This window comes from Helianthus annuus, chromosome 13 (genome assembly GCF_002127325.2).
Source record: "Helianthus annuus cultivar XRQ/B chromosome 13, HanXRQr2.0-SUNRISE, whole genome shotgun sequence".
NCBI lineage: Eukaryota > Viridiplantae > Streptophyta > Magnoliopsida > Asterales > Asteraceae > Helianthus > Helianthus annuus.
In genome coordinates this window covers 40,405,172-40,428,191 of record NC_035445.2, presented here as the reverse complement: position 1 = coordinate 40,428,191, position 23,020 = coordinate 40,405,172, and positions in this window count along the sequence as shown.

Genomic DNA, 23,020 nt, shown 5'->3' with positions numbered 1-23,020 from the left:
CTCTTATATCCAAGCTATGCCGATGATCTGGAGGGTTATGTATACCTTCGAAAGAATCATTGAGGAGAGAGGGATTGATCTGGGGATGACGGAGTTGGCCGCACTTTATGATCTTACCACGTTTGGTTCTCATCGATATTTGTTGAAACGGAAGGCCGGGGAGGATCATCCTGTTTTGAAAGTTACCAAAAATGACACAAATTGGAAGCGTCGTTTCTTCTTCGTGAGAAGGGATTCCCTCCCTAATGGGAATGATCTGCCCAAGGAGTGGGCCACTCATGGTAGGGTAGAGGATCCTCGAAGGATCACTATCAGTCCTGTCTCATTTGATGAAGATCACTAATGTCTTTTTTCCTTTGCAGCTATTTCCATCGCTCATCTCAAGTTAACCCCTGCTGCAAGAGAAAGAGTTTTAGCTTTTAAAAGGCTTAATCCTGAGGTCAGAAGTTTTCAAGTCACCATCCGAGATTCACAAGAAGTATCCTCCGCGTCTGCCACAATGTCAAGTAAGTATCCTTTCCAAAAAGTAAGTTCTAGGCAAAAAATATTAAATTAGTTAGGAGACTTATCTTGTTTTGATTGTGTAGGTGCTGGGAAATCCGCTAAGTCTGCCAAATCTGCCTCCTTGTTTGGGATTGATGATCTTGCCAAGGTCACGTCTTCGAAGAAGAAGACTTCTGTTGCTAGTCCTTCTGCTTCAGCCCCTAAATTACCCATTAGGGGTAAGGGAAAGAAGAGGAAAGTTTCTGAGGATCTTCAAGGATTTCCCCTGATTCGCCAGCAGTTTCTTGATTCTGTCAACGAGAAGGAGATCCGGGCTGTTAAGGATGAGGCTGTCAAAGCATTGATCAAGTTCGATTATGAGAAGCATGACATTACTCAGGACGCTAAAGTCTCTGCCGCGATAGCTATGTACAAGATACAACTGCAGATGGCCACGGAGGCTCAGGATCCTTCCTTTGATAAGAGCACATGGGATATTGAAGGCTGGAAGGCAAGGCTAGCAGAGTTGGAGGATGGCGATGATGTTGAGGATATCCCTATGCTTGAAGGTGGAGATGCCGGTAAGGATCAGGGGGAGGCAAGTGGAGCTGGTGGTGATGGTGCAGCGAAAGTTTGAGCTGCAAGATTGGGCAATGATGGAAACTTCTAGACATAGCCGGAGCCCAGTAGTTTGTGGTGTTTGAAACAATTATGGTCTGTAATCTTCGAACAATAGTCTTTAGGGTTAAGGATCCTGGATCCTTTGAACAATAGGTAGGATTACAAAAGGTGGAGGGATCCTCTGTTTGGGGGATGAAGCCTTTGTGATCCTGCCGCTTTAATTTTCCTGCACAATGCTAAGACCGCATAGACAATGGACACCCTTTGCCAACCCATGTGGACGGGCCACGTTTTGCTGGTAGAAATGTGGGTTGGCAATTTTGACAACTTTATGAAAGGGTTAATGATCCTTTAATAATATAACTTTTAATCTTTCTGGCTTATCTCGTGTTGTTATCCTTTAGTTATCTTCTTATTTCTCAATCTTTTGTAGTATATTTGCTAAGGTGACAAGAGTTAAAAATATGTTTAATAAACTTAGGATATGATCCTAGATCAAATATCCTCATACTTAAAATTTCTCAAAGTATTTTAGTTCAAGGATCGTAGGTTTGGTTGTCAAAGTATAAGGGTTGGTTAGGACAATGAATAAAATCAAAATAGTCAAGGATCATACCTGAGGATCCAAGTTAGGATCCTAACCCTCAATCGAGACAATCGTGGATAGGATTTTACTAGATAATAAGGATTAAGGATCCTTATGTGTTTTAACTTTGACAATCCTGAGAAACGAAGCACAATTTGAGACTAAGCCAATGTAAGAAATAGATTAGTAACTGGGGACATGCCCAAAGGATAACTGAGAATGATCCCAGAGGATCACTGGGGACAAGCCCAAAGGATAACTGGGGACAAGCCCAAAGGATCGTATGTAAACTGGAGTATGGCCCTTACTGGCGACTATCCAAGCTTAGTGACATGAAAATGTCAAAACCTTAGCTAACGTGAAAACGTTAGAAACCTTAGGAACGGATGTATGGTACGTCTACCATTATATGGAGGATCCTAAATATAGCCAGTACGATGAGGTTGTCAGCCCCGGGAGTGGGTACTGGTCCCAAAGACGTGAACTATATCAGGATCATCGTGCGCTGCTGGCGGAAACTGGGGATAATCCCAAGGATAACTGGGGTTGGACCCAAGGATCTGCGGTGCTTTTGAAGATCTTTGACGATATGCTGAAGATACCTGAACTATCACAACTCAAATGGTTTTGTGAGTAGAGGATGAAGGATACATGATCCTTATCCTTAGGTAAAAAGTAAGAAAATGCAATAGTTTCTAGGATAAGCATATTACCAGAGTAGGGATCACTGATGTTACCGGGATCCTTTAAGGATACTTCAATGTAAGGATCACGTGCACGGAGGATCATGTTCACATGAAATATTTCTTTAAGTGAATAGCATTCCAGGCTCTTGGCAATAAGTTTCCTTCCATGGTTAGCAACCTGTATGCCCCCTTTCCTGCTTCAGCTTCAATCAAGTAGGGACCTTCCCATTTTGGTGCTAACTTCCCGTCAGCAGGATTGATAGTATTTTGAAATGCTTTTCTCAACACCATATCTCCGACTTGGAACTTCCTTATCCTAACATTTTTGTTGTAGGCACCAGCCATTCTTTGTTGGTAGCTAGCCATCCTTACCCTAGCCAGATTCCTGATTTCCTCAATAGTATCCAAATCCTGAGCCAGGATTGCAGCATTTTCTTCAGGATCACGAGCACTTGTTCTAGCAGTTGGGATCACCATCTCTGTTGGGATCACTGCTTCTGCCCCAAATACTAAAGAAAAAGGTGTTTGACCAGTGGCATTCTTGGGAGTTGTTCTATCAGCCCATAGCACATAAGGTAACTCCTCTGCCCATTTCCCCTTCTTGGATCCTAGCTTCTTCTTCAGATTGTTGATGATGATCTTGTTGGATGATTCTGCTTGACCATTGGCTTGTGGGTGAACTGGTGTTGATGTGATCATCTTGATTCCCCAACTGTCACAGAAGTTAGTGGTTCTGCTTCCAATGAATTGGGAACCATTATCACATATAATTTCAGAGGGAATGCGAAATCTAGTTATAATATTTCTTTTGATAAAGGATATAACTTCTTTTTCTCTGACTTGAGCAAAAGCTTCAGCTTCTATCCATTTAGAGAAGTAGTCAGTCATGGCAAGCATAAATACTTTTCCACCAGGTGCTTTAGGGAGCTTGCCAACTATATCCATTCCCCATCTCATGAATGGCCAAGAGGATGGTATGGGGTGTAGTAATTCAACTAGTTGGTGAAGGATATTGCTATGTCTTTGGCAAGGATCACACTTCTTAGCATACTCTACAGCATCCCTTTTCATGGTTGGCCAGTAGTATCCTGTTCTAAGGATCCTTGAGAATAATGCCCTGCCCCCAGTGTGGTTTCCACAATCTCCTTCATGGAAGTCTCTCAACACTTCTTCAATTTCAGGATCCTCAATACATCTTAAATATGGTCCTGCAAGGGATCGTTTATATAGCACATTATTTAAGATTGTAAATTGAGATACCTTGATCCTGAAAGCTCTAGGATTTTCTCCCATTGGAATCTCTCCGTTTTGCAAGTATTTCATGATTGGTGAGACCCATGATCCTGCATAAGATTGAGCTTCTTCACTAGGGATTACTGCAGTATCCTCTTTTATTTCCATGGCCACTTGATTTTCAATAGCAGGAGCCAGGATATGGATGATAGGGATACTTATGTCTTCTGGAATTTTTAAGGATGATCCTAAGTTGGCCAATGCATCAACTTCCGTGTTATCCTCCCTTGGTACCTGTGTTAAGCTAAAAGAAACAAAAGAGAGTGCCAATTCTTTGACTATCTCTAAATATTTGATTAGTTTTTCACCTTTAACAGCATAGGATCCATTAAAGTGATTGGTGATTAATAATGAGTCTACATATACTTTAAGATATTTTACCCCCATATCCTTAGCAATTTGCAAGCCAGCAATCAAGGCTTCATACTCAGCCTCATTGTTAGTTGCTTGGAACTCACAGGCTATGGAGTGGGGTATTATGTCCCCCTGTGGCGATTTTAGTAGGATCTCGAGCCCTGTGCCCTTGACATTTGAGGATCCGTCAGTGTGTAGTATCCAAGGATCCTTGGTTTCATCCAGCTGCTGGACCTCCAATTCTGCTTCTTTTTGTAGATCACTACTGAAATCAGCCACAAAGTCGGCTAAGGCTTGTGATTTAATGGCTGTTCTTGGTTCGTACCTCATATCATGGGCACTAAGCTTCACTGCCCACTTAGCCATTCTCCCTGACATCTCCGGTTTCCTGAGGACATTCTGGATTCGGCATCAAGTAAACTTTTACTTACATAGTAGATAGGATATTGTGTACCTTCATGATCCTTGACAAGGACTGCACTTACAGCGGTTGAGGATACCGCCAGGTATAAGGATAACACATCTCCTTTTTCCGGTTTTGCTAATGCTGGTGCTGAGGACATATATTCTTTAAGGGCTTGTAAAGCGTTCTCATGTTTCTCAGTCCATTCAAACTTCTTATTCTTCCTTAGGATATCGTAGAATTCTTTGCATTTTTCTGAGGATTTCGATATGAACCTGTTCAAAGCTGCTATCCTGCCTGTCAGTCTTTGAACATCCTTGGCATTGGCAGGAGATTTGATATTTATTAATGCTTTGATTTGTTCCGGGCTTGCTTCAATGCCCCTCTGGGTTACCATGTATCCTAAGAACTTTCCTGCCTTAACACCAAAATGGCATTTTGAAGGATTAAGTTTCATGTTGTAATTATCAAGGATATCGAATGCTTCTTCCAAGTCCCTTAGGTGATCCTCAGCTTTCTTTGATTTGACCACCATGTCATCTATATACACCTCCATAGTTTTTCCAATTTGATCTTTGAACATCATATTCACCAGCCTTTGATATGTTGCACCTGCATTTCTTAGTCCAAAAGGCATGGCAATATAACAATATAGACCGGTTGGGGTCATGAAGGCTGTATCCTCTTGGTCAGATGGTTCCATCTGAATTTGTTGGAACCCAGATGATGCATCCATGAAGGTTAACAGTTCATGCCCCGCTGTTGCATCCACCATGGAGTCAATGTGGGGTAATGGGAAAGGATCCTTGGGACATGCCTTGTTCAGATCAGTGAAATCGACACATACCCTCCACTTTCCATTTTTCTTTTGGACAACGACCACATTGGCTAACCATTTTGGATATTTTACCTCTCTGATCATACCTGCTCGAAGTAGTCTCTCTACTTCTTCTTGGATAATGGCATTCCTTTCCGGTGCAAACTTCCTCCTTTTTTGATGGATTGGTTTGATAGACCTGTCAATGCCAAGTTTGTGAGTAATGATATCCTTAGATATACCTGTCATATCTTCATGTTTCCAAGCAAAGGTAGATTTTCTTCTTTTGAGGAAGGATATTAAGTCTTCTTTCATCTTGCCAAGGATCCCTGATCCGATATAGATTTTTGATTCAGGATCATTAGGATCCAAGAGGATTTCGTCCACATCTTGTTCCCTTGCCTCCAAGACATTCCTCGGAGGATACTGTAATTGCTATTGCTCCCTTGGCTTCGAGGTTGGCTTCATGGATGAGGTATAACAATCCTTAGCCTCCTGCTGATCACTGTCGATCTTGATTATCCCCCATGGGCTAGGGAGCTTCACACATTGATGGTAGGTAGATGGAACTGCTTTCATGTCATGTATCCAAGGCCTGCCAAGGATAACGTTGCAACAAGACAAACAGTCAATAACACAAAATTTTTGGTAATTATGTAATCCTTCCACGTAGATTGGGAGTTTGATGTCCCCCAGAGTTTTCTTCGTTTCCCCACTGAATCCTACAAGCACGGAGGATCTCGGTGTGATGTCTGATTCTGGGATTCCCATCTTCTTCAGGACATCAAGCTGGATAATGTTCACTGAGCTCCCTCCATCAATAAGGATCCTGCGGACAAAATGGTTAGAGATAAAGAGAGTGATAACTAAACTATCATGGTGAGGATCCTGAATGTTAATGCGATCGTCCTCATCAAATGTTATCATCTTCCCTTCTGAGACACTTGAGGTTCTAATAGGCCTTTCTCCATTATCCATTTTTGATTCTTTTGCATGTCTTTTGGCCGCTGAAAAGGATGTACCACAGATGTCTGATCCTCCGATATAAAGTTGATCACTTGTGCGTTTGCCGGAGGTGCTGGAGCCTTTTCAGGGATCCTTTCAGGATCCTGGGTCCTTTGCTTTTTTCTCCCCAACAATTCTTTTAGATGCCCCTTGCTTAGCAGGTATCCAATTTCTTTTCTTAAGGCTATGCAATCTTCAGTTAGATGCCCGAAATCCTCATGGTATGCACACCATTTGGACTTATCTTTAGTCCCGGATGGTTTATCATTCTTCCTGGGCCATCTAGCTTTTTCACCTAGATTCTGCATTGCAAGGATCAGTTCATGATTATCAACGGAGAAACAATATTCTGAGATTGGAGGATAATCTTCATCATCCTCTTCCTGGTCAACAGCATGCACATTCTTGTTCTCATTTCTATGGTAGGATTTGATTTTGTTGCTCTTGAAGGAGGATCCTTGCTTCTCCGGTTTTGAGGATCCCACTTGTCTCTCCTGGATCCTCTTGTCATCCTCTAGCCGGATAAACCTGAGTGCTCGAGTTCTTACTTCATCTAAATTCCTGCATGGTGTCATAACAAGATCATCATAGAATAATGAATCCTTAAGCAGTCCCATTTTGAAGGCTTCAACAGCCGTAGCCATATCCAAGTTGGGAATGTCTAAGGATTCTTTACTAAATTTAGTTATATAATCCCTTAATGATTCATTATGATTTTGAGTTATCCTGTACAAATCGCTAGTTAATTTTTCAAATTTTCTACTACAAGAGAATTGGTTATTGAATAAATTAACTAAATTAGCAAATGAAGTAATAGAGTAGGGGGGAAGACTTAGCAGCCACTTAAGAGCTGATCCAGTTAGAGTGGATCCAAATCCTTTACATAGGCATGCTTCCTTCAACTTTTCTGGGATAGGATTGATTTCCATCCTTTCCCTGTATTGTGCTATATGCTCCTCTGGATCCGTTGTGCCATCATACAGCTTCATGGTAGGGATATGGAACCTTTTGGGTACCTCTGCATCACAAATTGGTGGTGCAAAGCGAGATACCTTGTGGCTTCCATCTGCAATCTCTGGGATAGGCTTGACTACCCCTGGAACACTTGAGATCATGTCCTTTAGTTTCTGTAATTCCCTGGCCATAGCATGATTGGTACCTGTATCCTGCATGAATCCATGGTTAGTGGTAGGATAATTATTTAAAGTGTTACCTCCCATTGGGTTCAAGTTAGGGAATCCATATTGCTGGGTTTCTGGAATAACGGAGGGACCAGTGGAAGCAATGGTCTGCATTGGAATGAAGTCCCCTTGATGGACATCTAGACTTCCTGTTTGCAAACTTTTTAGGGATCCTGGCATCTGTAAGGATCCTGGTATCTGGGATGATCCTGGAACGAAGGAGGATCCGTGAACCTGGGATGATCCTGGAACAAAGGAGGATCCTTGGCCCTGGAATGATCCTGGAACAAAGTAGGATCCTTGAAACTGTTGTGCCCCCGGATAGGCTCCCGGATTCATGAAGGATCTCATGTATTGAGGATAGGATCCTACAGGCTGAAAATGTGAGTCTGATGTCTGAGTCATTGCTGCCGAGTTGAGATGTGATCCTCTTGACTCCCCTATGATTTGCACGTCCGGGATCCCTGATGGCTGGGAAGTGATCATTGGAGTATCAAAGCTCAAGGATTTGGGCATCAGTGGAGAATGATCCTCTGCCGCTTTCTTTTGTCTTTTGAGATCTCCAATTTCCCTGAGGATCCTTTCGTTAGTTTCATCTTGCCGCTGCATACGATCCTTCATCTGCAAAATTAAAGCAAATACATCACTAGTACTGGGAATAGAAGAATTCATAGCAGAAGAAGATAGAGGTTTAGAGAAGGTGGGAGTTGATCTCTTCTCAGTATTTTTCTGAGATCCTGCAGGTGGAGGAGGCAAGGTGATCTGTGATGAGGTGACCGCAGACATCGCCGTGGACGTGTTCTTCAATGATGAAGCCATGTGACTCTTTGAAATGATTTCGAACAAAAGATTTTCTTATGAATGAAGCACCAATTGCCCCACGGTGGGCGCCAAACTGTTTTGGTCAAAAAATCACACAAGGATAATGTAACCAAACTTTGTGTAAACGGGGTATGATGCTCGGTTAATTATGAAAGTAAAGGATCACTTCTGTGATAAAAGAAGCAAAGACACAATGATTTACACGAGGAAAAAGCCCTTGATCAATGTATGATCTCCGGCATAAAAAACCTCGGGTGATGGCAACTACCGATCACCAACTTCAATATAATAAAAATATGATTACAACTTTGGATGATAATGAGCTGAGTACAAGGATCACTATTGCTTTTGGTGTCTAAGTGTGTGAGAGTTGCGTTGTACGTCGTGTGTCCCCTTCCAAATGATGAAGAAGTGGTATTTATACATGTGTAGGTGACCTATTTTAGGTAGCTAAACTAATATTCAGCTCATTACCCCTTTAAAAATGAGATACAATCTAGCCTAAATAGCCGCCCATAAATCAAGCCTAGTTTCCATATCCTGTGCAACGTCTATCTTCAATTAAGCTCTTGCCATAATTGTGAAGACGCGTCCCTGGATCATGATGCCTAGAGCGTATCCTGCTAGATGTTCCTGCAAAACAATATGGTATTAAGTGGAAGTGGCCGTTAGTATGAGGATCACTATAATGTCCCATGATCCTGATCCTGAAGTCCTGCTGAGGATCACTGTCTGCCAAAGAAACAAGGATCACTGGTTAGGATCACGTATAAGGATCACCTATAATGAAAATCCAGCCCTAACAAGTTGTATGATAGATAGTTTATATGCCTTTGCAAAATTACTGTTAGGGGAGGATATTCTAACAATTAGTGATCCTTATTTGCTATCCTAATAAGTGATCCTTACTTCTGTGACAGATAATGATCCTCAGAAGAGCTTCAGGATCAGGATCATGGATCACCCTAAGGATCCTCATACTAACAACTGGCTGTTTGTGTTTCGTATTGTTTTGCAGGAGTATTGAGCTTGACTTGGTCTTGGCAACGTTACTATGGAATATTCCACGGGTATTTCGCACACATTTGAATAGAAATGGACGTTGTGGAGAACGTGGGAGCATGGCACAAAAGTCGGACAGTTAGTTAGCTTAGTTAGCTTTCATTTTTAAAGGGGTGACGAGCTAAATTTAGAACACTTAGCCATTTTCGGTTACACACACACTCTCGTGCAATTGCAGTCTCAAAGCTCTCAACAAACACTTAACAATTCTCACACTTTTACACGATTAATCATAGTGATCCTTGTACTTAGCTCGTCACTATCCGAAGTTGTAAACTTTTATTGATTTATTTGAGCTTGGTGATCGGTAGTTTCCATAACCCGAGGTTTTTTATGCCGGAGATCATTCATTGATCAAGGGCTTTTTCCTCGTATAAATCCTTGTGTCATTTGTGCAATTTACATCGAAGTGATCCTTATTATTGTTCTTCATTTCAAGCATCATTCCCCGTAACTAGGAGTTTGGTTGCATTATCCTTGTGTGATTTTTGACCAAAACAGTTTGGCGCCCACCGTGGGGCAATTGGTGCTTCATTTCTAAGAAAGTTTTATGTTGGTGATCATTCCGGTTCATTTCATACGAATATATGGCTTCATCATTGAAGAATACCTCTACTGCAATGTCTGCAGTCAATTCGTCTCAGGGCATTCCACCTTTGCCTCCACCTCTTGCTGGATCTCAGAAAAATGCTGAGAAGAAACCAACTCCCATTTTCTCTAAACCTCTAACTTCTTCTGCTCCTTACACTCCCACTACTAGTGACATGTTTACTTTGATTTTGCAGATGAAGGAACATATACAGCAACAGGATAAGACCAATGATAGGATCCTCAAAGAAATCGGAGATCTCAAGAAACAAAAGAAAGCGACAGAGGATCATTTCCCACTGGTGCCCAGATCTTTGAATTTTGACACTCCGGTGATTACTTCTCAGCCATCAGTGGTTCCAGATGTTCAATATGTGGGTGGACCAAAAGGAGTGCACTACGGTTCAACAATAGTGACTCAGGCATCAGGTTCATATTTCCAGCCAGCAGGATCCTATCCTCAGCATATGGGATCCTTCATGAATTCAGGAGCCTACTCAGGAGCGCAGCAGATTCAAGGATTTCCTCTGTTCCAGGATCATCCCAGGTTCAAGGATCCTCCTGTGTTCCAGGATCATCCCAGGTTCAAGGATCCTCCTTTGTTCCAGGATCATACCAGGTTCAAGGATCCTCCTTTGTTCCAGGATCATCCCAGGTTCAAGGATCCTCCTTTGTTCCAGGATCATCCCAGGTTCAAGGATCCTCCTTTGTTCCAGGATCATCCCAGGTTCAAGGATCCTCATTTGTTCCAGGATCATCCCAGGTTCAAGGATCCTCCTCTGTTCCAGGATCATCCCAGGTTCAAGGGTCCTCCTTCGTTCCAGGATCGTCCCAGTTTCAGGGACCCTTCCAGATGCCAGGATCCTTGAGGAGTTTGCAAACAGGAGGTTCAGATGTCCATCAAGGAGATTTTATTCCGATGCAGACCATTGCTTCCACTGGTCCCTCCATCATTCCAGAGTCCCAGCAATATGGATTCACATCCAGTGTTCCTAATTCGAACCCGATGGGATGTAACACTTTTAATAATTCTCTTACCACTAACCATGGATTCATGCAGGATACATGTATCAACCATGCTATGGCCAGAGAGTTGCAAAAACTAAAGGATATGATATCAAGTGTTCCAGGAGTGGTCAAACCTATTCCGGAGATTGCAGATGGAAGCCACAGGATATCTCGTTTTGCACCACCAATCTGTGATGCTGAGATACCCAAAAGGTTCCATGTTCCAACTATGAAGCTGTATGATGGTTCGACGGATCCTGAGGAACACATAGCACAATACAGGGAGAGGATGGAGATCAATCCAATCCCAGAAAGGTTAAAGGAAGCGTGCCTGTGCAAAGGATTCGGATCCACTCTTACTGGATCAGCCCTCAAATGGCTGCTAAGTCTTCCCCCTTACTCTATTACCTCATTTGCTAATCTAGTTAACTTATTCAATAATCAGTTTTCTTGTAGTAGAAAATTTGAGCGATTAACTAGTGATCTATATAGGATAACCCAGGCTCATAATGAATCATTAAGGATTACATCACCAAGTATAGTAAAGAATCCTTAGATATTCCCAACTTGGATATAGCCACGGCTGTTGAGGCCTTCAAAATGGGATTGCTTAGGGATTCATTGTTCTATGATGATCTTGTTATGACACCATGCAGGAACCTAGATGAGGTAAGAACCCGGGCACTCAGGTTCATCGGCTAGAGGATGACAAAAGGATCCAGGAGAGATTAGCAGGATCCTCAAAACAAGAGAAGCAAGGATCCTCATTCAAGAACAACAAGTTCAGACCCTATAACAAGTCTGACAACCAGAACGTGCATGTTGTTGATCAAGAAGATGATGATGAGGATTATCCTCCAATTTCTGAATATTGTTTTTCCGTTGATAACAATGAACTAATACTTGCGATGCAGAATCTAGGTGATAAAGCCAGATGGCCAAGAAAAAATGATAGACCAGCTGCAACTAAAGATAAATCAAAGTGGTGTGCATACCATGAAGATTTTGGGCATTTGACAGAAGAATGCATTGCATTGAGAAAAGAAATTGGATACTTGTTGAGCAAGGGGCATCTAAAAGAATTGCTGGGTAGAAAAAAGTCAAGGACTCAGGATCCTGAAAGGATCCCTGAGAAAGCTCCGGCCCCTCCAGCAGATGCACAAGTGATAAACTTTATTTTTGGAGGATCAGATATTTGTGGCACATCCTTCTTAGCAGCTAAAAGGCATGCAAAGGAAACTAAAATGGATAGTGGAGAAAGACCTGTTCGAACATCAAGTGTCTCCAAAGGAAAAGTTATAACCTTTGATGAGGATGATCGTGTTGATATCCAGGATCCTCATCACGATGGTTTAGTTATTACTCTTTTTATTTCTAACCATTTTGTCCGCAGGATCCTTATTGACGGAGGAAGCTCAGTAAACATTATCTAGCTTGATGTTCTAAAGAAGATGGGTATCCCTGAATCAGATATCATACCAAGATCCTCCGTGCTCGTGGGATTTAGTGGCGAAACAAAGAATACCCTAGGGGACATTAAACTCCCAATATACATAGAAGGCCTACATTCTTATCAAAAATTTTGTGTTATTGACTGTTTATCTTGTTGTAATGTTATCCTTGGCAGGCCCTGGATACACGATATGAAGGCAGTCCCATCTACCTACCACCAATGTGTGAAGCTCCCTAGTCCTTGGGGAATAGTCAAGATTGACAGTGACCAGCATGAGGCTAAGAACTGCTACACTTCATCGATGAAACCAGCCTCGAAGTCAAGGGAGCAATAGCAATCAAAGTATCCTCCAAGGGATGTCTTGGAGGCAAGAGAGCAGGATGTGGTAGAAATCCTCATGGATCCTGATGATCCTGAATCCAGAATCTATATCGGATCAGGGATCCTTGGCAAAATGAAAGAAGACCTCGTATCCTTCCTCAAAAGGAGGAAAACTACCTTTGCATGGAAGCATGAGGATATGACAGGTATATCTAAGGATATTATAACTCATAAACTTGGCATTGACAGGTCATTCAAACCAATCCATTAAAAAAGGAGGAAGTTTGCACCGGAAAGAAATGCCATTATCTAGGAAGAGGTAGAGAAATTGCTCCGGGCAGGTATGATTAGAGAGGTCAAGTATCCAAGATGGTTGGCCAATGTGGTTGTTGTTCAAAAGAAAAATGGAAAGTGGAGGTTATGTGTCGATTTTACAGATTTAAATAAGGCATGTCCCAAGGATCCTTTCCCATTACCCCACATTAACTCCATGGTGGATGCAACCGCGGGTCATGAACTGTTGACTTTTATGGATGCTTCATCTGGATTTCAATAAATTCATATGGAACCATCTGATCAAGAGGATACGGCTTTTATGACTCCAACCGGTATATATTGTTATATTGCTATGCCGTTTGGATTAAGGAATGCAGGTGTTATGGGTGAAATTCTGAGCCCATATCCTGGGAAATATCTTGATTTATATCTTGATTGTATGATAACTGCTCATATCCGGGATGCTCATTTAGGATATTGGTAACATCCTGAATGGTATCCTCAGGATTACTAATGGGTTGTGTGCAGGAGTACGCGTCTAGTTGCCCAACGTTCATGAAGACCTTTTCTATAGGAGACTCGGTCCAAGTCGTTCACATGAAGCCGTTGAAGCCGCATTACTCGGTCTAGAACGTTCATAATGGAATATTCGGAGTATTCCATGTTTATAGGAATTATAGTTTCTATTTCATTACTATAAATAGACGGGTATACCAGATCGAATAGGACATCACGGCTACACCCACTACACTTACACACTTGTTCTCTCGCAACTTGTACTCTCACACAAAGCATTGTAACACTTAGCGATCTAGTCCATATCCTGCACTGTATCCTGATATTTGAAGCAATAGAAGAACTAGGCAGCTGCGATTGTCAGCTCCCAAGGTTTTATGCCGGCGATCTAGATTGATCAAGGGCTTTCCTCGTACATCTCGTGTCAACCCCTTTACTTTTTGCTCATTGTTTGATCGTAGATACAGCTCAATATCCTGAGCCGTATCCTGAACACTGTTTTTCCAAACAACATAACCAGCATATTTTCAACACACTATTTAGCACACTACCTCACTTAACTAATTTGATCACTTAATTGCTTCGGTAATTTTTGACCAAAACAGCAGGTGCCACATATCAAAGGCTGGTGAATATGATGTTCAAGGATCAGATTGGACAAACTATGGAGGTTTACATAGATGATATGGTGGTAAAATCCATAAAAGCTGAGGATCACCTAAGGGACTTGGAGGAAGCATTTGATATCCTTGACAGATATAACATGAAACTTAATCCCTCAAAATGTCACTTTGGTGTTAAAGCAGGTAAATTCTTAGGATATATGGTGACCAAGAGAGGCATTGAAGCTAGCCGGAACAAATCAAAGCCTTAGTGAATATCAAATCTCCTGCCAATGCTAAGGATGTCCAAAGACTAACAGGCAGGATAGCAGCTTTGAACAGATTTATATCCAAATCCTCTGAAAAGTGCAAAGAATTCTATGATATCCTAAGGAAGAACAAGAAATTTGAGTGGACTGAGAAGCATGAAAATGCCTTAAGAGCTCTCAAAGATTACCTATCCCCAGCCCCCGCCTTGAAGAAACCAGAAAAAGGCGATGTGCTATCCTTGTACCTGGCAGTATCCTCAAAAGCAGTAAGTGCGGTCCTTGTTAAGGATCACGAAGGTACACAACATCCTGTCTATTATGTAAGTAAGAGTTTACTTGATGCCGAATCCAGGTATTCACACCTTGAAAAGCTTATTCTTGCATTAATTATGGCATCCACTAAGTTGAGACATTATTTTGAAACTCATGTTATCGTTGTTAAAACTAATTTTCCAATTAAGAATGTCCTCAGGAAACCAGAGATGTCAGGAAGGATGACTAAGTGGGCAGTGAAGCTTAGTGCCTATGATATAAGATATGAGCACAGGACAGCCATCAAATCCCAAGCATTGACCGACTTTGTGGCTGATTTCAGTAGTGATTTACAAAAAGAAGCTGAGTTAGAAGTCCAGCAGCTAGAAGAGACCAAGGATCTTGGATACTCTATACTGATGGATCCTCAAACGTTAAAGGCACAGGGCTTGGTATACTACTAAAATCGCCACAGGGGGACATAATACCCCACTCTATAGCGTGTGAGTTCCAAAGCACTAATAATGAGGCTGAGTATGAAGCCTTAATTGTTGGTTTGCAAATTGCTAAGCATATGGGGATCAGGTATCTTGAGGTACATGTAGATTCATTATTAATTACAAATCACTTTAATGGATCCTATGCTGTTAAAGGTGAAAAACTAACCAAATATTTAGAAATAGTCAAAGAGTTGGCACTCTCTTTTCTTTCCTTTAGTTTGACACAGGTACCAAGGGAAGATAATACAGAAGCTGATGCATTGGCTAACTTAGGATCATCTTTGAAGATCCCAGAGGATATAAGCATCCCCATTATCCATGTCTTGGCTCCCGCCATTGAGGATCACGTGGCCATGGAAATAGGGGAGGACTCTGCAATTATCCCTAGTGAGGATACTCAATCTTATTCAGGATCAGGATCATGGATCTCACCAATCATGAGATACTTACAACAGGGAGAGATTCCTATGGGAGAAAACCCTAGGGCTTTCAAAATTAAGGTATCTCAATTCACAATCTTAAATAATATGTTGTATAAGCGATCTCTTGCAGGACCATATTTAAGATGCATCGAGGATCCTGAAGTCCAAGAAGTTTTAAAAGAATTCCATGAAGGAGATTGTGGAAACCACACTGGGGGCAGGGCATTGTTCTCAAGGATCTTAAGGACAGGATACTACTGGCCAACTATGAAAAGAGATGCTATGGAATATGCTAAGAAGTGTGATCCTTGTCAGAGACACAGCAATATCCTTCAGCAACCAGCTGAATTTTTGCATCCTATATCCTCCTCTTGGCCATTTATGAGATGGGGGATGAATATAGTTGGTAAGCTCCCTAAGACACCTGGTGGGAAAGTGTTCATGCTAGCTATGACTGATTACTTCTCCAAGTGGATAGAAGCTGAAGCTTTTGCCCAAGTCAGAGAAAAGGAAGTTATATCCTTCATCAAAAGAAATATTATAACTAGATTTGGTATTCCTTCTGAAATTATATGTGATAATGGTTCCCAATTTATTGGGGGCAGAACCACTAACTTTTGTGACAGCTGGGGGATTATGATGATAACATCAACACCAGTCCACCCACAAGCTAATGGTCAAGCAGAATCATCCAACAAGATCATCATCAACAATTTGAAGAAGAAGCTTGGATCAAAGAAAGGGAAATGGGCAGAAGAATTACCTTATATGCTTTGGGCTGATAGGACAACCCCTAAGAATGCTACTGGTCAAACACCATTCTCTTTGGTATTTGGGGTAGAATCAGTGATCCCGGTAGTTCCAACTGCTAGAACAAGTACCCGTGATCCTGAGGAAAATGATGAGAATTTGGCTCAAGACCTGGATACTATTGAGGAAATTAGGGATCTGGTTAGGATAAGGATGGCCAGTTATCAACAGAGAATGGCTGGTGCTTACAACAAAAATGTCCGGATCAGGAAGTTTCAGATTGGTGATATGGTATTAAGGAAAGCATTTCAGAATACCACCAATCCTGCTGATGGAAAATTGGCACCAAAGTGGGAAGGCCCTTATTTAATTGAAGCTAAAGCAGGAAAGTGGGGATATAGATTGCTGACCATGGAAGGAGATTTGCTACCAAGAGCTTGGAATGTTGTTCATCTGAAGAAATATTTCATGTGAGCAGGATCCTCATTGCATAGATGATCCTCATATCAGGGGTATCCTTGAAGGATCCTCAAAGCGTCAATGATCCTTACTCTGGTAATGTGCTAATCTTGAACTATTTCATTTCCTTATTTTCTCATATAAGGATAAGGATCATGTGTCCTTTATCCTTCTCTCACATGATTTTGAGTTTTGAAAGTTCAGGAATTCTTAGCAAAGCAATTACTGTCTACAGAAGTAATCCAGTTCCTTGGGTTTAACCCCAGTTATTTGGGCATGACCCCAGTTCCGCATGTAGCGCATGATGATCCTGGTATAGTTCAAGGCAGTGGGACCAGTACTCGCTTTAGGGGCTGATAATTCCATTGTACTGGCTATACCCAGGATCCTACGTATAATGGTAGACGTACCATACATCCGTTCCTAAGGTTTCTAACGTTTTCACGTTAGCTAAGGTTTTGGCATTATCATGTCACTAAGTTTGGATAGTCGCCAGTTAGGGCCATACTCCAGTTTACATACGATCCTTGGGCTTGTCCCCAGTTATCCTTGGGCTTGTCCCCATTTATCCTTGGGCTTGTCCCCAGTTATCCTTGGGTTTGTCCCCAGTTGCTAACTCTTATCTTATATTGGCTTAGTCCCAAGTTGTGCTCTATTTCAGGTCGTTGAAGTTAAACAACTAAGGATCCTTGATCCTTATTTATCTCTAAGCTTTATCTCGTAATTATCCTGATTATAGTACTAAGGGTTAGGATCCTAACTTGGATCCTCAGGTATGATCCTTAATTGTTTTTAATTCTATTCATTTTTTCTTTGAATAACCCTTGAAATTTGACAACTAATCTTGTAATCCTTAAAATGTATACTACTTTTTGGGATTTTTCAACTATAGGATATTTGATCAAGGATCATATCCTAAATGTTTTCAATCTGACTTATTTAAAACTGCTGATTTAATAAGTATATACCAAAACAATTGAGAATCAAAGGAACTAAAAGGATAACAACACAATATAAGCGACAAAAGATTAGGATTTTATTTATTAACAAAAAGACTAACCCTTAAAAGGTTGTCAAAATTACCTACCCCAAGCATCTACCAGCAATATGTGGCCCGTCCGCTGGGGTAGGTAAAGGGTGTCCATGATAATAGGATTGAAGTTGTGCAGGAATATAAAGGCCGCAGGATCACAATGGTTTCATCCCCCAAACAGAGGATCCCTCCACCATTTGCAATCCTGCCTATTGTCTGAAGGATCCTTGATCCTTAAACCTAAAGCTATTGTTCAAGAGTACAGACCATCATTGTTTAACAAACCAACCATCAGAAAAAAACACTACCAAATTTAAAAAATTGGGCTCCGGCTAAGTCTCGAAATTTCCATCATTGCCCAATCCTGCAGCCTAGACCTTCGCTGCATCACCACCTCCGGCTCCACTTTCTTCACCACCTTCACCCTTGCCTCCAGCCTCAATGGTCAGGATCTCTTCAGCCTCTTCTTCATCCTCCAGTTCAGCCAGCCTTGCCTTCCAGCCCTCCACATCCCAGGTGCTCTTGTCAAAAGCAGGATCCTAGCTTCCAGGGCCATTTGCAGCTTGGTCTTGTACATTGCTATAGCGGCGGAGACCTTGGCAACCTCGGTGATCTCGTGCCTCTCGTAGTCAAAGTTGATCAACACCTTGGCCGTCTCGTTTCTGGCATTCTGAAGATCCTTCTAAAGATCAGCTATCTTGAGGTCCTTTAGCACTACAACCTGTTGAAGATCAGCAATCTTGCTATCCTGATCCTCAATGTGGCCAACATAGGTCTCAATCTCAGCAAATTTCTGCAAAGAGGACAAAGGATAAGGTTAGAACGAAATGATCCTCATATCAGCAGGATATAGGAGCAGGGATGGTGATCCTTACCTCATTGAAGTAATCGAGGAATTGTTAGCGGATCAAGGGGAGACCATGCAGATCCTCAGCTTCGGAGGCCTTTCTCTTCTTGCCTCCCTTTCCTTTGAGGGGTGCCTTAGGGATCGAAGTTGACGGGCTGATAGGAGCTTTTCTCTTGGAGGATCTGACGGTGGTGAGATCGGTGACACTGAACTTTGAAGCAGACTTGGTGGACTTTTCGGCACCTACATAACCAAAACGAGATATGTATCTTAATTTCACTTGCATTTCATTATTTATTTGAATTATTAAGCAAGGATACTTACTTGACATTGTGACAGAACCAGAGGATACTTCCTGAGAATCTTGGGTGGTAGTCTTGAATGTTCTTGTTTCAGGGTCAAGTCTCTTGAAGGCAGAGAGTCTCTCTTTAGCAGCAGGAGTCAATCTGAGATGTGAAACGGAGATAGCTGCACAACAAGAAAACAAAACAATATCAGTGATCCTCATATTATAGAAAAGTTCTCTGGTGATCCTTCTCAGGATCCTCCATCCTACCATGGGTAGCCCACTTCTTGGGTAGATCCTTCCCATCAGGGATAGAATCTCTCCTGACAAAAAAGAAGCGCCGCTTCCAGTTGGTATCGTTTTTGGTAGCCTTGAAGATTGGATGCTCCTCCCCAGGTTTTCGTTTGAACAGATAACGATGGGAACCAAAGGTGGTAAGATCATACAGTTCTCCCAACTCAGCCATGCCTAAATCTATCCCCTCCTGCTCGATGATCCTTTCAAGGGTATATAAAACCCTCCAGATCATCGGCATGGCTTGGATGTAAGATATGCCAGTCAGGGAAAAGAAGGATTGGGTGAAAGCTGGAAAGGGATATGTGTAACCTATGGTGAACGGGGTAACAGGAAACGCAACCCAGTTATCAGAAATGTAATCGCTGAGGGCGTTGGGATCAAAGGATTTGAACACCGTGTTCGCTGGGAAGCAGTAGCGGATCCTATCGATTTGTGGATCGGAGAAGCAACATCGTTCTTTTATGGAATCTTCAATGATTCCTTGGCTTTTTAGCGGGCTGTTCTTCGTGTGATCCTTGGAAGGGGAGTTTCGGAGCAACATTTTGGTAGAATAATTGAAAGGGGAGGAAAACAGAGCAAAGAAAGGAAGAAGATGAATACCTGTTTATCTTCAGAATGTAGTTATAAAGGGAGTAGATCTGGAATTTAAATGAAAATGATCATATCCATATCTCCTATTTATAATGATGATTCTGCAGGGGTGTCACTTCTGTGACGTCATAATGCAACGGATAGTTCGATATCAACGGCTATATATCCGTTGAGTTTCTTGCAGATAAGATCAAGAAAATATAACTCGTTAATTTTACATTTTACTCCTTATATTTTGGGGGCAATTGTTAGGGGAGGATTTTCTAACAATTAGTGATCCTTATTTGCTATCCTAATAAGTGATCCTTACTTCTGTGACAGATAGTGATCCTCAGAAGAGCTTCAGGATCAGGATCATGGATCACCCTAAGGATCCTCATACTAACGATTGGCTGTTTGTGTTTCGTATTGTTTTGCAGGAGTATTGAGCTTGACTTGGTCTTGGCAACGTTACTATGGAATATTCCACGGGTATTTCGCACACATTTGAATAGAAATGGACGTTGTGGAGAACGTGGGAGCATGGCACAAAAGTCGGACAGTTAGTTAGCTTAGTTAGCTTTCATTTTTAAAGGGGTGACGAGCTAAATTTAGAACACTTAGCCATTTTCGGTTACACACACTCTCGTGCAATTGCAGTCTCAAAGCTCTCAACAAACACTTAACAATTCTCACACTTTTACACGATTAATCATAGTGATCCTTGTACTTAGCTCGTCACTATCCGAAGTTGTAAACTTTTATTGATTTATTTGAGCTTGGTGATCGGTAGTTTCCATCACCCGAGGTTTTTTATGCCGGAGATCATTTATTGATCAAGGGCTTTTTCCTCGTATAAATCCTTGTGTCATTTGTGCAATTTACATCGAAGTGATCCTTATTATTGTTCTTCATTTCAAGCATCATTCCCCGTAACTAGGAGTTTGGTTACATTATCCTTGTGTGATTTTTAACCAAAACAATTACCAAAATGCCCTTTTTACCCATAAATTCATTTTAAGCATATGTAACCTAAATTTTGACATCTAAACTGATTAGGCAACTATATTACACATGTTGAGGCATATTCTACTTGTCATAGGACTAATTAGGCGGTCTGAACGTATTTTTATGTGAACGACGCGTTAAAGTAGCATAAGCTACCTAAACGGGTTGTAATGGGTCGTAAGCACTTAGGTTAGGTTTCTTTTTTTGTATGTAGGCTTTATTAAACCATATCATATGAGTTCCAATACTCAATTGGTTTACGAAACCTCATACTATCCAATCTTCCGATTTAGGTCCGGTTAATTATGTAGTTATCTATATAGGGTGTCGTTTGATTCCGTGATCCCTCTAGCTTTGCTTTGTTGTTGTTCAAGACTTCTAAGCACCCTCATGTGCCTACTTGTTACTTTCATGCTTTCCATGTTTTCATATCATATACTTGCTATGTTCATTAGTACATTATTAGTACATGATTTCATTATGTTTTTGCTATGTATGTCCATTGTGTGCATACTTAGTACATCGTTTTACATGACATTTTATGCTACGTATGTTCGTTTAGCGCATACTTAGTACATTGTTTTACATTACCTTTTCATGCTATGTATGTTCATCATACTTAGTACATTTGTTTTACATCACATGCTATGTATGTTCATCATACCTAGTACATTTGTTTCACATCACATGCTATCTATGTTCATTTAGTTCATACTTAGTACATTCACATCACATCACATGCTTGCATTTTGGTATGACATTTGGTTTCTTTAAATGGGCCAGTATACATTCATTAACGTTGATCACGCCGCTCGGTAGTAGGTAGTGGTACCATAGGACTTGACAAATCCCGTTCGTAAAATCCTAGGTTTGTTTGGATGGATGGAATGACCGAATCCGAAAACATTTCTTTTGATAACTTTTACTCTAAGGTTATCCTACTGTCTCAAGGCTTGAATGTATGCATTTTCACAACACCGCATAGATGTTTTTATCAGTATTGCATGCATTTCCACAAAACATAACTTTGATTTAAACCAAGTTTTACTTCAATACTTTGTTTTGTGCATTTTCACCTATGGTTTAGTTGATGCATTTCTCTAGCCATACATATCATTTTGGTTACACATCACATGATTTACATTTGACACATAAACATTTTTGACGTTGGTTATACATTACATGATTTACATTTTGACATAAACATTTGACATATTATTCAATACATTTGGCAATTGGTTTAAACATAGACATTTGACATTGGTGGTTGGTTTGGGTAAGTGATTTAAGTAACGAGGCGTGTGTAATATGATACAAGCATGGTGGATACGCCGCTGGTACTTCCTATATATAAGTGTTTTGTATGATATTACATATCGTAGCATTGTTTAAATCATTTCAGTTTAGACATATTTTTAACAATACATTGCTTTACAAACAACTTATTTTATACAAACTCATTTGTACTTGGTTATTCATTTAACCTTACATTACTCTTTTACATATCATCTACCTTATTATCGCTTTTCAAACGTTTTATAAAAGCAAACACTTAAACTGGATTCATGACAAGTTTTCATTAAACATTTTCTTAAACCTAAGTCGTGAATCCTATTTTCAGAAAACCTATGTACTCACCGGCATTTTTATGCTGATGTATTTTCACATGTGTTTCAGGTACGATAGTTGATGATATTTTATGATGATATTGATGCATGCTCACATAGGATTGGACGAGGCCTTAGAGACCATAAAAGATGCAAGACTAGTTAAATTTTGATTTACTTCTTTGTTTGTTAAGACATTGTAACTCTTTTAATCAATAAAACAACATTTCAATTTTCCATGTGTTATGAAAGAATGATTCTGGTTGTTTTACGTGGTCGGGGTGTGACATCTCTTCTTCAGCTTCTTCAAGCGATCTGCAAAATAAAATTAAAAAGTTTCTAGAGATAATACAGATTTACCAATACTTATTTGAGTTTCTTCTTCATCATCACTGCTGTCAGATGATGAATGATCAAAGACTGTGGTCTTTTCTGAACTATCATCAGAAGAAACAGACTCTTCCTCTTGACTTGTTTCATTCTTGGCAAACACTTTCATCCATTCTATCATCAGATCAGGCTCTTGAACTATTTGTGCAATGAGAGCTACTTCTTTTGAATCAGGTGGAATGTATTTGTCCCAGCTGAAACCTTTTGCCACTTTTTCATCATCTTGATCAATGATACCAAAATAAGCTTTCTA